Below are 16,323 nucleotides of genomic sequence, written 5' to 3'. Positions count from 1 at the left end.
CAATCACAGTAACCGCAAATAGAAACAAGAAGGTAACGGCGAAGAACCCATGGGTAATAGAAGAAATACTTCAGCTGATCGATGAAACAAGGAAGTATAAAAATGTTCAGGTAAACTCTCTAATTCAGAAATTGAAATCGCTGTTGAATGAAAGAAACAGGAAGTGCAGGGAAGTCGAAATGGCTGCGTGAAAAATGTGAAGAAATCGAAGAAGAAATGATATTAGGAAGGACTGACTCAGCAAACGCAAAACTGAAACCAACCTTCTGTGAAATTAAGACCAAGGGTGGTAACATTAAGAGTACATTGGCAATTCCAGTGTTAAATGCAGGGGAATGAGCTGATAGGTGGAAAGAGTACATTGTAGGCCTCTGTGAGGGGGATGACTTGACTGTTGCGACAGAAAAAGAAACAGGAGTCGATATAGAAGAGATAGGGGAACCAGTAGTAGAATCAAAAATTAAAAGAGCTTTGGAAGACCTATGATCAAACATGACATTAGGGATGGATATTATTCCTTCAGAATTTTTAAAACCATTATAGTAAGTGGCAACAAAACGACTATTCACGTTGGTGGGTAGAATGTATGAGTCTGGTGATATAGCATTCAGAAAAATGTCCTCCGCGCAATGCTAAACACTGCAAGCGCTAACAGGTGTTACAATTATCTCACAATCAGCTTAACAGTGCATGGATCCAAATTGCTACAAGAATAATATACAGAAGAATGGAAAGGAAAATTGAGGATGTTTTAGATGACGACCAGTTCGTCTTTAGAAAAGGTAAAGGCACCAAAGGGTCAATTCTGATGTTGCGGCTCCTAACTGCAGCTAGATTGAAGAAAACTCGAGACACGTTTCTAGGATTTGTCGACCTTGAAAAAATGTTACACAGTGTGAAATGGTGCAAGATGTTCGGTATTCTGAGGAAAACAGGGATAAGCTGTAAGGAAAGATGATAATACATAATACCTTGAAGGACCAAAAAGGAATAATAAGAACAAAGTGTTCACATTAAACACTATGTAAGACAGGGATGGAGTCTTTCGCTCCTACTGTTCAATCCATACGTCGAATAAGCAATGTTGGAATAAAAGATAGGATGAAGATTGGAATTAAAATTCAAGATTCGCTTTTGACGTTGCTATCATCATTGAAAGTGAACAAGAATTACAGGATATGCTGAATGGAATGAACAGTATAATAAGTACGGAATATGGATTCAGGCATATCGAAGAAAGACGAAAGAAATGAGTAGCAGAAATGAGAAAAGTGAGAAACTTAATTCCAAGACTGATGGCCACGAAGTAGATGAAGTTAAGGATTCTGCTACCTAAGTAGAAAATGACCCATGACGGACGGTGCAAGGAACACATAAAAAGCAAACTAGCACTGGGAAAAAGGGCATTCCTGACCAAGAGAAGTCTATAGGTATCAAACATAGGCCTTATTTGAGGAAGAAAATTTCTGGAAATTTACCTTTGGAGCAAAACATTGTATGATAGTGAAACATGGACTTTGGGAAAACAAAAAAGAAGAGAAGTATCTGAGACGTGGTGCTGCAGACGAATGTCTGAAATACGGTGGACTGTTAAGGTAAGGAATGAGGAAGTTCTCCGCAGAATCGGAGAGGAAAATACTGACAAGAAGAAGGCACAGGATGATAGGAAAATGTTACTATATTACGTAATAATTCCCATGGTACTAGAGGGCACTGTAGAGGGTAGAAACTGTAGAAGAAGAAATAGATTGGAATACATCCATCAAATAATTTAGGGCGTAGTTTGCATAAGTGCTACTCTGAAATGAAGGGATTGGCACAAGAGAGGAATATGTGTTAGACTGCTCCAAACCAATCAGAAGACTCGTGAAAAAAGGTAAGTATATATTTGTGACCAAAAGTAATATTTATGAAGTTTTCAATAAATACGAAATACACTGAAGTGTCAAAAATCGTGAAATAGCTCATAAAATCGTATCGGATCGGCTTTTTCCTTGCGTAGTGCAGCAGCTCGACGTGGCGTGGACACGAAAAGTCGTTGGAAGTCCCCTGCAGAAATGCTCAGCCATGCTCCCTCTACAGCTGTCCATAATTGCAAAGAGTTGCTGGCACAGAATTCAGTGCACGAACTGACCTCTCGATTAGGTGTTGTAAATTTTCGACGGGTATCATGTCAGACGGTCTTGATGGCCAAACCATTCGCTCCCATTGTCCAGATGTTCTACAAACCACTCACGAACAATTGTGGATAGAAGACATGGCGCACAGTCGTCCAAAAGAATTCCATCGTTATTTGAGAACATGACGTCCATGAATGGCTGCAAATCGTCTCCAAGTAGCCGAACTACCAAAGAATCTAGTGCATTCTGTGTAAACACAGTCCACACCATTATAGAGCCACCACCAGCTTGCACTGTGCCTTGTTGACAACTTAGCTCCATGGCCCCGTGAGGTATGCACCACTATCGAACACTATCGTCAGCTCTTACCACCTGAAACCGGGACTCATTTGATCAGATCGCTGTTTTCCAGGAAAATATAAACTTTGTGTAGAATAAGTAGATTCAAAACATCTATAATTTTATACATATGACAAAATCTAACCAAAAGTTTTATAAGAAACGTCCTCATCTAAATTTCAACACGGTGGTTAGAAAAATATTTCGTCCGGATGACTACACAATCATAAAACGAAATTAACATTAAATGGAAATAACTTTATTACACACACCACAGTGTGCATTTTTTTAAAATTTGTACATGTTGTTGACTATCGCCTAAGCAATAAGTTCAAATATATTTGTGTCAGTCACGTTGAAGAACAGCTGAAATTGCTGAAATTCGGGAAGACGCCAGTGTTCCGAGGAGTTACTGGTAGATCTATACTGAACTTGCGGCTGAGGTAGCGCCCATCTCCAATACATTGTAAATTCCTGAAAGATACTACAAGCTGTTTAAAAACAAGAGTAGCTCATGCGACTCCCAAAATTACCGTCCAATTCCATTGAAACCAGTCTGCTGCACAATCTTCTAAAGCTTGTATTGAACATGGGTGTCTATATTTTGAGTTCAATATTTGTAGGCACCTCTCTTTCTTCCTTACACTCCATTGCATTTATTTCTTTTGTTTTCTCCTTACGTTACTACCATCACACGGAGCAGCTAAGTGTCGGTATTTTGAATTACCAACTGGAATAGCTCGTAAACTGTCTTAGAACCCTGAGAAAAGTGGACCTACCCTCGGGAGTTCGTAGGGGCTCATTGCCAAAGCCACTCGAACAAAAGCACAAACTCCCTTTAGTGAGGTCCTTCTTGTCACACAGCTGCCCTGTGCTAACCTGCTCATGCCTTGACCTGCACTCAATGCGATCTGTCTGTATGATATTCCCAAGTCCTTACTGTGAATGATTCGCCTAACTCGAAGTCAGAAAGAGGACTATAACAGACACGAGTTTGCCCCTTGGGCATGATGTGCTTCGATCTCCATTTGAAAAATTTCAATAACATTACAGGCACCCAGTAGCCACCACATGCACACGGCCCTTGATCTATAGAAATTTACCTTTTAATCATCATCATTCGTGGCCGAAGACATCCAGCAAAAGGAAACACACTCGCTCTGCCCACGGCTTTGTTAAAGGGGGTGGAGGAACTTACAATATTTGAAGGCAACCTCTTGGCCTTGAGATACGAAGGTGCTCCTAAAAGGCGGGATAATCAGCAACGATCAACGGCTTGAAGATTCAAAAGGCAGTGTAAACGACTGATTTGAAGACACATCATGTCTAGTCGCAGGTTTGCTATATAGAAAGAGTGTCATGATGTTCTTTACAGTGGTGAACGATTTCCCATTAGTCACGCATTCGATGTCCAGGAAGGTAATACCAAAATGGAGGTAATCATGAGGAAGATACGGAATAACCACCGTAAGCCGGAAATGTCTGAAATCCGAATGTGTTAGTGGATACAGTGTAAGTAGGCTGTTTAGGTTTTTTATTGGTAACGTCACCTCTGTATGAAAATCACTGGCTGTGCTGTGTGCAGTCTGTGGCTGCTTTGCATTGTTGTAATACTCGCCATTGTAGTGTTAGGCAGCTGGCTGTGAACCGCGCGTAGTGTTGCGCAGTTGGAGGTGAGCCGCCAGCAGTGGTGGATGTGGGGAGAGAGATGGTGGAGTTTTGTAATTTGTCATGAACTACTATATATATTATGACTATTGAGGTAAATACATTGGTTGTTCTCTATCAAAATCTTTCATTTGCTAACTATGCCTATCAGTAGTTAGTGCCTTCAGTACTTTGAATCTTTTATTTAGCTGGCAGTAGTGGCGCTCGCTGTATTGCAGTAGCTTGAGTAGCGAAGATTTTTGTGAGGTAAGTGATTTGTGAAACCCATAGGTTAATGTTAGTCAGGGCCATTCTTTCGTAGGGATTTTTTTGAAAGTCAGATTGCGTTGCGCTAAAAATATTGTGTGTCAGTTTAAGCACAGTCGTGTATAAATTGTTCTAAGGGGACGTTTCATATCTCGACCCTTAGCCTAGGATACCTCACTGGAATATTCCGATTTTTTTTTCTTGTTGTTTGTGTAATTAGAGTAGCTATTGTTTATTGCTAGCGCGTAATTGTAGAGAGAATTTCCTTTGTAGTTGTAGTTTTTCATTGTTGTACACAGTTGTGGCATGCATTTAGATTTGCACCAAGTATATCGCAGCTGCAATTAACTAGATATTATTTTCAGTGTTATGTTAATGTGTTCTCTTATTTTGCTCTTCAAATTGTGCTTTTCTGTGTTATCGTGTGAAATATTGTGACAATAATGGCGTGTGAAAAACGTAACACTAGGCTCCAAAGTAAACTGAGAAATAATAGTGACGACGAGCGTAGCTTGCCAGCACCACTGTGTAATGAATTAACAGACGTTCAAAGTAGTAATTTGGTAATTGTGCATAGGGAAATGGAGCGGGCGGCAAACAATGGCGTGGACAGTGAAACAATTAGTGAAGAGGGAAGCATTATCGATCGATCGGTCAGCAACAGCTCGCCTCAGGAATCGGGAATGACAGGACACAATTTTGCAAATATTATAGACTCAGGTTTTGGGTTCTCACCGTTTTCTCAAATGAGTAAAGACACATTTTCCGCTTGTCAAAATGTGAATGTTGCCGGTGCAAATTCACTGCCGAAAAGCACTGAGGAACATGTTTCAGACACCAGTGCATTGTTATTACAATTAATGCAACAAATGGGCCAAAAGCTTGAAAAGTTAGACACAATGGAACAAAATCAGAGACAAACACAACAAAAGCTTGAAAAGTTAGACACAATGGAAAAACACCAGAGACAAACACAGCAACAGTTAGACACAATGGAACAACACCAGAGACAAACACAGCAACAGTTAGATACAGTGGAACAAAATCTCAAAAAGTTAGACACAGTGGAACAAAATCTTAAAAAGTTAGACTCATTGGAACAAACTCCTGAACAGACACGTGAAGATTTAACTACTGAGTTACATAACATTGAATCGAAATGTCAAAAAGTCTGTAATGACGTAAAAACACAAATTTGTGAGCATTTTCAACCTTTTTTTCGCGGCATGAAAATGCATTACAGAATCACGAAGCAGCCATAAAAGAACTGCAAACTATTGTTCATCAAAATCATGAGACCCTGCAAGCTAAAATTGACTCAGTTGCATCTACCGATTCGGTTATGCAACTTGCAAAAACTCAAGAAAACTTAAAGGACACAGTAGATACTCTGAAACTTGGTTCAGAAAAACACACTGAGGAAATAAGTACACTTTCGGAGAAAGTAGCCGAACTTTCACATCAGGTCACTAATTTATCTACGAAGGTAGATGATAATCTGAATGACACAAAACCGGTAGTCTTTAATGACACAGAAGAGAGCGAACAAATTAGGAAACTGAAACAAAATCTGAATCAAATTAATACGCAACACCAAAGAGAAATCCGGGAAGTACAAGATCAGCTGACACAGGTAATACAAGAATTACGTATTTCAGAGGACACTCGCGTTCCAACACGGGAAGAGGGACTTAGAAATACGGAAAAGCCGCAAAATAATAACACAGGTCATTTCGGAAATTATGAAAGAAACTGGCAATGCGCACCGAATTTTGAGATGGAACGGCCGACACGACCTAACAATGACCGATATGCGACTCGCCGACATGATGATTCTGACTATAAGCTGTTCATTACTGCACGTAAATTCAAAACATTTAAGAATTCTGGCAACGAAATTCATCCACAAGCATGGCTCCATCAATTCTCTCATTGTTTTCCTCCCAACTGGTCGTTAGAACACAGATTAGAATTTATGTGTGGCTACTTGGAGAATGAACCAGCTGTAAGAATGCGATCGGTCATTCACGATTGTCACAGTGAAGGAGAATTTTACCATGCCTTCCTCTCAGCATATTGGTCTCAAGCTACACAAGACCGAGTAAAACGTAGCATCATGATGATGAAACACTTTGAACAATCTGAATTTTCCAGTCTTGTCAAATATTTTGAAGACATGTTGCATAAGAATCAGTATCTTTCAAACCCATACAGCCCCTCAGAACTCATCCGCATTTGCTTAATCAAATTACCTGAACATTTACGACATATTATTTTAGCAGGACGTTGCAAAGACGACATTGAAGCTTTTCAGGGACTCCTACAAGAATTAGAAATTGACACAGACAGTCGCTGGATGCGAAAACAGGAAAACAATCACTACAGGTCACATCCGTCACAATTCCACGATGAAAGAAATAATAACTGGACACGACAAGGCTATTTTCACAACACAAATCGTGACCAAAACAGACGCCACCCATATGACAACCACTGGCAGAGTAATAACAGTTACAGAGAAAGATCGCATTTCCATAGTAATGAATGTGACAGAGATAGCCATAGAAACAATATGGGAACCAGAATAATTATTACCAAGGGAGACAGAATAACTTCAGACGCAACGGTCCACCACGCAGTTACGATTCCAGGAGAAATTCTCCACCACATGACAGAGAGAAAAGAAACTATGTAAACTACCGACATAACGACAGACCTGAATTTCATCAGAACTGGCGGGATTCTAACAGAGCTGGGCCCTCTCGGCAAGGCGAATTTGTAGAAGTTAGGTCTCCTAATCCCAATAACGACGCACGCCAACAAAGAGACAGACAATGACTCGCACCGCAGGTAGCCGCTTGCGCCGGCTGGCTCAGAGAAAAATAACACAGACGCTAACCTTGAGAAAAGATTTAGCATTCCTTACCGACGTATAAAACATGACAATTGCTTTTCAGTGGAAAGTCTGCGTACTAGGAAGAGTAAAGGTTTACACCACATTTCACATGTAAAACCGTTTATTGAAAGATAATCTGCGTTTTAACTTTGTCTTTCCCATAAAACTTGTCACTTCACATTTCTAGTATGCTTTGTCAGACTTAAGAAACTGTTAACATGCAACAATGTTTGAAGTTAAATATCCAGTCTAGAACTAAGAGAACTTATTTAAACGGAAATTACGAATGCATTGTTATAGTGAACAGATGACACAGTGTTGTATTTGTACATTCTTGCTTGTTAGTTGCACGATTACGTAACGACTATCAGGCTTACATACTTAGGACACATACTGGTACTGCTAATGAGATTTTAATGCAAAATTTTGGTTTACTTGAAAATACATTCTGGATTTAAAGCACTTTCTGTGAGATACCAGACGACACAGTGGTTAGTTTATGAGACAACTACACGGTTTTATCACGACGCTACTAGTGAGTGACAATTTATAATGTTGCTTTTGCGGTGTATCTGTTTTATATCTGCACAGTTTTTCTGGATTCTCCTGGAAAGTAAGACATGTTTAATAGTGACTTTGTGGTATAGCTACAATAAGACAGCCTTTTTTTTTATTAGCACAACAATACGTTGCAGTGTAGTACTTTCTTGATCACGGTACTGTACGTAATAACTACGATATCTATACGCAAAGCATTTCACTTTTGTTTATCATGAGGTAAGTACATTGGCTTTTGCAGAACTTAGCTTTCGGAGGAAAATAACTACGACACTTCCACAGAGATTATCTTACTGCAAGACGAACATTTAGCGCTACAGTACACGTATTTGAGTGATTAATTTTGTACTTAAAACATTTATTTTTAAAGATTTTTGAATTACAATGATACAAAGGTTTTCCATGATACATTTCATTCCATTGCTGTAATCTGTATCACCTGAGGGTATTATACATTAATACTCAGGGGGGTACACGCTCACTTTGTGTACCATGTGTTTGGCAAGCACAAGGAGCCCTAGCTAATATGGTATTTACTTATACAACTTTACACATCAGTACCATATTTCTCTAACACATAAATTACACAGCTATCTAATCATTTAACTGAGAGATAAACATTTTTTTTTACTACATCAGTGACAGATGTTTACGTAACTACACCGTTGTATAACTTCACACTTACGAAATTTTATTTTGTCTGTACTTTGTGAACTGTTCATATTTTTTCAGACCAATTGTGAAATTATGAGAACTTTGAATTATATATTTGGTATGAGATCACGATTTTTAAAGTACGTTTGAGGTAGATGACACTTTTGACATGAGCAGAGAATTTTTTTTAATTATTGGAGGAAGCTACGACGATTTTGAGAGTTGACTGAGGTGTTATGATGTTATTATTACGATGACTATATGTATTATGCTGTTGCGGTATGTTTATGATCAATAAGCTGATGCTATATGAGTTATTTGATTATGCTACGTATCTGTTATGATGAAATATTGAAGAAGTGTCGACGAATAAGGTAAGGAATAATCCTCAGGGGGGTACACGCTTACTTTGTGTACCATATGTTTGGCAAGCACAAGGAGCCCTAGCTAATGTGGTATTTGCTTATACAACTTTACAAATCGGTACCATATTTCTCTAACACACAAATTACACAGCTATCTGATCATTTAACTGAGAGATAAACTTTTTTTTTACTACATCAGTGACACATGTTTACGCAATTACACAGTTGGATAATTTCACACTTATGAAATTGTATTTTGTCTGTACTTTGTGAAATGTTCATATTTTTTTGGAACCATTGTGATACTATGAGAGCTTTGAATGTCGTATTTCTTATGGGATCATGATTTTTAAAGTACATTTGAGGTAGATGACACTTCTGACATGAGCAGAGAATTTTTTTAGGTTTTGAAATTATTGAAGGAAGCTACGACGATTTTGAGATTTGGCTGAGGTTTTATGATGTTATGATAACGATGTGTATTACGCTGTTGCGGTATATTTATGATCAATAAGCTGATGCTATATGAGTTATTTGAGTATGCTACGTATCTGTTATCATAAAATATTGAAGAAGTGTCGACGAATAAGGTAAGGAATAATGAGTAGTGGTTAGGGACTCACTCTGGTTTGTGAAACAGGTTGTTGGAAACCAAGAATCGTACTTTAAGAGTTATGAAATGTATGTAAATGCGTGAATGTATCACAATGCTAGCGAAAATTATTTGGACGCTGTTATATTTACAGGATTTTGTTTCTACACATTTGTAACGCAAATTCTTGACCTGTGAAACTTTTTATATGAGACTGTCACTGTAGCGGAAACTGGTGTCGTAAATATTTCGGTAAGAAAGTTAAGTGACCACCTACACGTAATGCATCGTGGGCACCCAGCTGGGCAGCAGCCGCCCGGAGAAAAAGCCATTAGGTGGAGAAAAAAAGAGGCCATTAACCTCGCTTCTGACATTCCTTTGTAGAAAGCATCGCAAAAACGACACGGTCGAACTTGAAAACATATGATTACACTGTGGAGCTCTTAATTTATGATATTTACTGAAATGCCTAATGAAATGACGAGAAATATTTTTACATCTGCACACCTGATTATGACAAGCGTCTTTCTACGAGAGTTGAGAGAATTTCTACTAACTTATGAAATATCATATGACTATTGAATGATATTTTTATGCTTTGCTTTTTATAGTTGCTTATTTCATTTGATATCTAGTTTCCAGCTGTGTTGCAGCATTGCTTCTATAAAATAAAATGCATTTGCTAATGTGAACACTTTCTGTCAACAGATCTATTAAATAATAATTTTGTAATCCACATTCTTAAAAAAAGGAGCTCTTGGAATGGAAAGAACAATAAGAAGGGACTAATAACAGTAACTGCATATATAATTTTCTTTTCGAGTACTTGGTAATTTTTGTAGAATTAGTTTTTGTGGTGCACCACTTTAATTACATAGACATTAAGATGTGAATAGACATTTCCCTTATCTGCATTGTTGTCTTTAGTGTACTATTTTTTCTGCTTGAGCTTTGTCATGTTTAGATATGTTTTTGCATTGCTGCTGCTGTTTGCCAGGCATAATGTTACTGAATTTGACTTTGTATTACTCTGTTAAGTCATTTTACTACTGATTTATTTTTCTTGTTTGCTGTTTATTGCCTTATATTAGTTGTAATATTGCTGCTTGCTTTGCGAATTTGAATATTTTGTCATTGCTGTTTGTGTTAATAGTTTTGTGCTGCTGCATTGCCTCGTCCCTTAATTTAGCATCTGAGCTCAGTAGGTTTAAGTTAGTTTAAGAGGGGGTAGACTATAGAAGAGAATGAGTTGCGATGAATTGGAAGAAATGCATTGAGAAATTATACGAAAAAAGTACAGAAAGCAGGTATAGGTAGGATTATGTTGGAAATAAATAAAGAGATAAGAAATGTGTGAAATAAATACAGAAAGCATGCTTGGATAGGATTTTTTTGGTGGAAACAAATGTTGAAATAAGACGAAAGATCTATGGAATGAAGTTTTAGGTTGGACTGCAGTACCAAATGTTACCCTGAAAACGAACCCTGTCTTTCCTTTCGTATTATTCCGCTATGTGTTTGTGTACCCTTGTGTATTTGTGTACTTCCTGTCTTTATGTGTTTAGCTAATAAGAGTTATGTTGTAGAATTGTTCTGGTAATATGTTATTTTCTTTGTAAAGATGTTTAGACATTACTTATTCTGTTTTGTTTTAATGCTCATGTGTGAAGTTGATATTTCAAAAGTTATTCTGATCTTTTATGTATTTACTTATGTCATAATTCCTGTAACCTATTTATTTCTATTCTTTTGTAAAGCCTGTTTTACTACAAATGTTATCTGTATTGTTATGTTCTTTAATGATGTATTTTGTACCTTTGTAATTGTATTCTCATGTTATAAAATTGTAATTGACACCAGTTCATCAAATTAAGTACCTTCTAAGTTACATTTCACTGCACACATTTCTGTTGGTCATAGTATATGGACAATATGTGAGAAGTAGGGACTGTTAGTGTTTGCACGTGTATTAATAATTCAGCAAGGGACTGGATAACAGCATTGCTAGTTCTAAGGACAATTAAAAAAGCTTTGTGAGTGCACAAGTGGTGGTTTATGGACTTGCTATATTGTCCGCAAGACTCTTCGATGGTGATTGTGCACCTGCACATTTGCAACAGATGGCTGCTGGCCATCTCTACAAGGACTACAGTGGGTCTGCACCTCTGATGACCCACCAATACCATTATTTCTACAAGGACTGCAGTGGGTCTGCGCCTCTGGTGGCCCACCAATGCCGTCTCTACAAGGACTATAGTGGGTCTGCATCTTTGATGGCCTACCAATCCCATAATCTCTACCAGGACTACTGTGGGTCTGCTCTGTGATGACCTACGTACCAATATTCTTCAACTTCGACTGACTCTGCTGTGGGTTTGCTCTGTTGTGGCCCATTACCTATCTGCATGTCAAGAGTCAGCACCATCTTTCCGTTGGAGGGACAACACTACTTCTTCAAGACTGCATGGAAATCCACTACTTCCGTGTGCATTTTCTTTTACTGCTCAGACTTTGAGAAAAACACTGATATTTTACTGTGATGAACGATTAGGACTGTCTTTATGGACTGTGAGAAAGTTTAGCTTTTGACTAACATTGTATCAATAAGTGTGTGCATTTGATTTCTTTGTTATTGTAATTATGAAAAATTTTTTCAAATCTGTATTGGCCACTGCCCAAACCAATTTGTAAAATTTTTTGTGGGGAGCATGGGGGCTATGTAAGTAGGCTGTTTAGGTTTTTTATTGGTAACGTCACCTCTGTATGAAAATCACTGGCTGTGCTGTGTGCAGTCTGTGGCTGCTTTGCATTGTTGTAATACTCGCCATTGTAGTGTTAGGTAGCTGGCTGTGAACAGCGCGTAGCGTTGCGCAGTTGGAGGTGAGCCGCCAGCAGTGGTGGACGTGGGGAGAGAGATGGCGGAGTTTTGTAATTTGTCATGAACTGCTATATATATTATGACTATTGAGGTAAATACATTGGTTGTTCTCTATCAAAATCTTTCATTTGCTAACTATGCCTATCAGTAGTTAGTGCCTTCAGTACTTTGAATCTTTTATTTAGCTGGCAGTAGTGGCGCTCGCTGTATTGCAGTAGCTTGAGTAGCGAAGATTTTTGTGAGGTAAGTGATTTGTGAAACGCATAGGTTAATGTTAGTCAGGGCCATTCTTTCGTAGGGATTTTTTTGAAAGTCAGATTGCGTTGCGCTAAAAATATTGTGTGTCAGTTTAAGCACAGTCGTGTATAAATTGTTCTAAGGGGACGTTTCAACAGCTCTGAAAAGGGAAATACAAAGGCTGCTTCTAGAAGTAATGGGAACCAGTGATGTGAAATTGAAGTAACATTAGGATTCCTAGTCCGTCAAATATAGGATAATATCAACATAAACAGAAAATGTAACGAGAGCAGGATTCTTTATGAATAAGAATGAAGGTCAGAGAGGTAGTTACTTAAGACTATTCAGTGATGGATACTTCTCATCAGAATCGCTAGTATACCAACGCTAACAGATTTTTGCAAGCGGATTTGGAAAAAGCTCTGAAAGCATAACACTGTATAAAAGGAGCTGATAACAATCAAGGTGAACAAGAACAGTCTTTGACAGGGAAACGAACTAATAATGGTGTTACGGAAGAATATGGGCTTCGTAACAGGATGAGAAAGGAGAATAATAGAATTATACAGAGCATTTCAGCTGGAAATTGGGAATACACTTTTGAAAAGTCACTAAAGGAAGTGGTATACTTGGAAAAGGCAAGATTCCAGCTGGATAATATCATGGTCAGACAGAGCTTTCGAAATCTGATATTGGATTGTCAGGCTTACCAAACAGGTGATATAGACTCAGTTCCCAATGATGGGAGAGGTTGAAGAGAATTGTCTGGAAGAATCAGTGTAAGTAGTAATGGGATATTGAAGTATTGAGGAGTGGCGCGCGTTTGAATTTTCTGAGGCTGTGGGTACTGCTATAGTAAGTACCACCGAAAGAAGTTTCGTTCAAGACGAATGGATACGTCTAAGAATGACAATCACGGAAGTTGGACAGTTACATAGTTACAAGGAAGGGAACTGCTAAGAAACCTGGGGAATAGCCAAATATTTCAATTGATCGACGGAAGAAGGAAGTGCAAACATGCTCAGGTAAAGACAAAAATTTAGCAACATGAATCAGGAATGAAGTAAATAGCGTGTGTAGGGAAGCCAAGATGAAATGATTTCAGGAAGAATGCGAAGAAACCGAAAACAAAATGGTTGTCGGAAGGATTGATTCAGAATACAGATATTCTAAAACTATCTTCGGGAAAATTAAAAGCAAAATGTCAACATAAAGAGGGCTGCATTTGTTCCGTGGTTAACGTTACAGAGAAGGTAGGTGGAAGGAATACAATGAAAACTCCTCCGAGGAAGAGAAATTCGTCTACTGGAGGGATTGAACAAGATAAGAAAGTTGTTTGAAATATGTGGCATCAGTACAAGGATAGGCTGGAATTTCTTGTGTGAAAACGCTTAAGCCTTTTTAACACTGTAGCATGTTTGAAATATGTGGCATCAGTACAAGGACAGGCTGGAATTTCTTGTGTGAAAACGCTTAAGCCTTTTTAACACTGTAGCGTTGTACACCTTTACCTATTTGCTGCTCTCTGTCGCTAGAGGGTTCCGAACTGTATCATACATCGTAGTGGTGCGTGACATAAATATGTCGGTGCGTGCGAAACAGCGTGCTGTAATCGAGTTTCGAATTCTAAGAGTTCGTCTCCATGTGGAACATCCTCTCCTTAAGCGTAACAATGGCAGACCACACACGAGTGCTGGTACACGTGCAACAATCCGATGCCTTATGTTCACTGGCATCGATCATCTTCCTTACAATCTCTACTTTGCCCACGCTGTTTCCATCTGTTTTCAAAACATTACTTTGAGACTGATGATGCGGTGAAATCAGAGGTATGATTGAGGTTCTATGAACGAAGTCAAACGTTCTTCAGTGTCGTTAGCAACAAACTGGTATCTCGCGTTGGGAGAAATGTGTCCGACGTCAGGGTGAGTATGTTGAGAAATAAGTATGCAGACATGAAGAATAAAGATGCAGAATGCTATTAACATCTGTTTCATTTAACGTTTAAGAGCTTTCATGTAAGAAAAACGGAGGCTTTCCTTGTCAGCACAGCCTCGTGTTGTAGTCAGCGTGTGACAGAGATGAAGAAGACTTACGATAAAATAAAGCAGAAGATAAATTCCTTCGTAACTTCTAAAATCATTTGGGGGAATGGAAACAAAAAAACACTGTTGAAGTTGATGTATCGAATCTATGAGACCGGAGAGAATTTCGAAACTAGGAAGGGTCGACAAGTTCATGCATCAAAGTTTCTGACAAGAACGAATGATAAAGAAAATTGTTAATCTGTTAGATGACGATCAGTTAGGATTTGAGGAAGGTAAAGGCACCAGAGGCAGTTGTGAAGACGCGCTTCATAATGGAAAAAATACGTGAGAGAAATCAAGACACATTCATAATGATTAAAGTTCTTGGGTGTTGTACCGTGTTGTTGTATAAAATAGTTTAGTAATAAATTTGAAACCAACTTTTCAATGGTACTACAACGGCCCTTCTCCAAGCAAGTTTTCATTTTATACAATGTCGATTTACAACCCCAGAAGAACTTTAATCAACACATTCATAATATTATGGACCTATAAAAGTATTCAGAAATGTAATATGATGAAAGATGTTTGAAATTCCTAGCAATAGAAGTGTAAGCTTCAGTGAAATAAAGGTGACATACAATGTATTTAAGAAACAAGAAGGAAGACCATGACAGCCGGCCGGTGTGGCCGTGCGGTTCTAGGCACTTCAATCTGGAACCGCATGACCGCTACGGTCGCAGGTTCGAATCCTGCCTCGGGCATGGATGTGTGTGATGTCCTTAGGTTAGTTAGGTTTAATTAGTTCTAAGTTCTAGGCGACTGATGACCTCAGAAGTTACGTCGCATAGTGCTCAGAGCCATTTGAACCATTTGAACCAAGACCATGACAGATGAAGAAGGAAGTACTTAGTTCCGAACGGTTGTTAAGGCAAGTTTACTGTTTTCCTGGGTTATTGTTCGATCTGTACACTGAAGAAGCAAATGCGGGAATGAAAGTTGGGTCCAGGAGTGGGATTACTATGCAGGGTGACAAGCTATAAAAATTCGCTGATTACAAACATGGAAATACTGGAGTGCCAGTTTAGTAATGTTCGGTCGAGATGTTCATGGTATAAGACTTTCAAATTCCATGAATTTATATTTAATCGATGTAGCTAAGATAAGTAGTATACCATTAAAACTGTATTTGAATATTAAGGGTATGTTTATCCAACCGATTCATATTACTTACATTTACGTTCGTTTGTAACATGTTACCATACTTCTTACCAGAAAGAAATTCTGTCCGCTTCATCCTTAATTCCCCTATTGTCTTTCAATGACAATATTTCTCTCCTGTAACTGTCATCAGTAAATAGTCTTTGATGTAACATCATGTGCTGTGTCAAAACGTACGGGTTACGTTCGCCCTTACTAGAGCTGAGCATCCTACCCGATAACTTAATAATAACACCTGGTGGTTACTGTAAATATACGTGTACGATGTAGTAAGAAAAAAATATATTGTAGATTATCCGAGAGCGTCGACGAAAAAGCAGGTGGTGAGCGCGCGCGACTTCAGCGATGCAACAGCTCGCCATCGCTGGGTAGATTCAGTGGGATTTTTTGAATAGTCGCTGGTGATACACTGGTTTTGGTGAATTTAGGTGCAAGAGCTATCAATTGATTGTCGCCTTGTGGACAGTTTCGCTCGTAAAGTTTGCTGTGGTAAATCCAGCGTGAGCCTGGTTAGAGGGGGAA

Source organism: Schistocerca nitens, chromosome 8, assembly GCF_023898315.1.
Source record: "Schistocerca nitens isolate TAMUIC-IGC-003100 chromosome 8, iqSchNite1.1, whole genome shotgun sequence".
NCBI classification, from domain to species: domain Eukaryota; kingdom Metazoa; phylum Arthropoda; class Insecta; order Orthoptera; family Acrididae; genus Schistocerca; species Schistocerca nitens.
Note: the sequence above shows the minus strand (reverse complement) of the source record.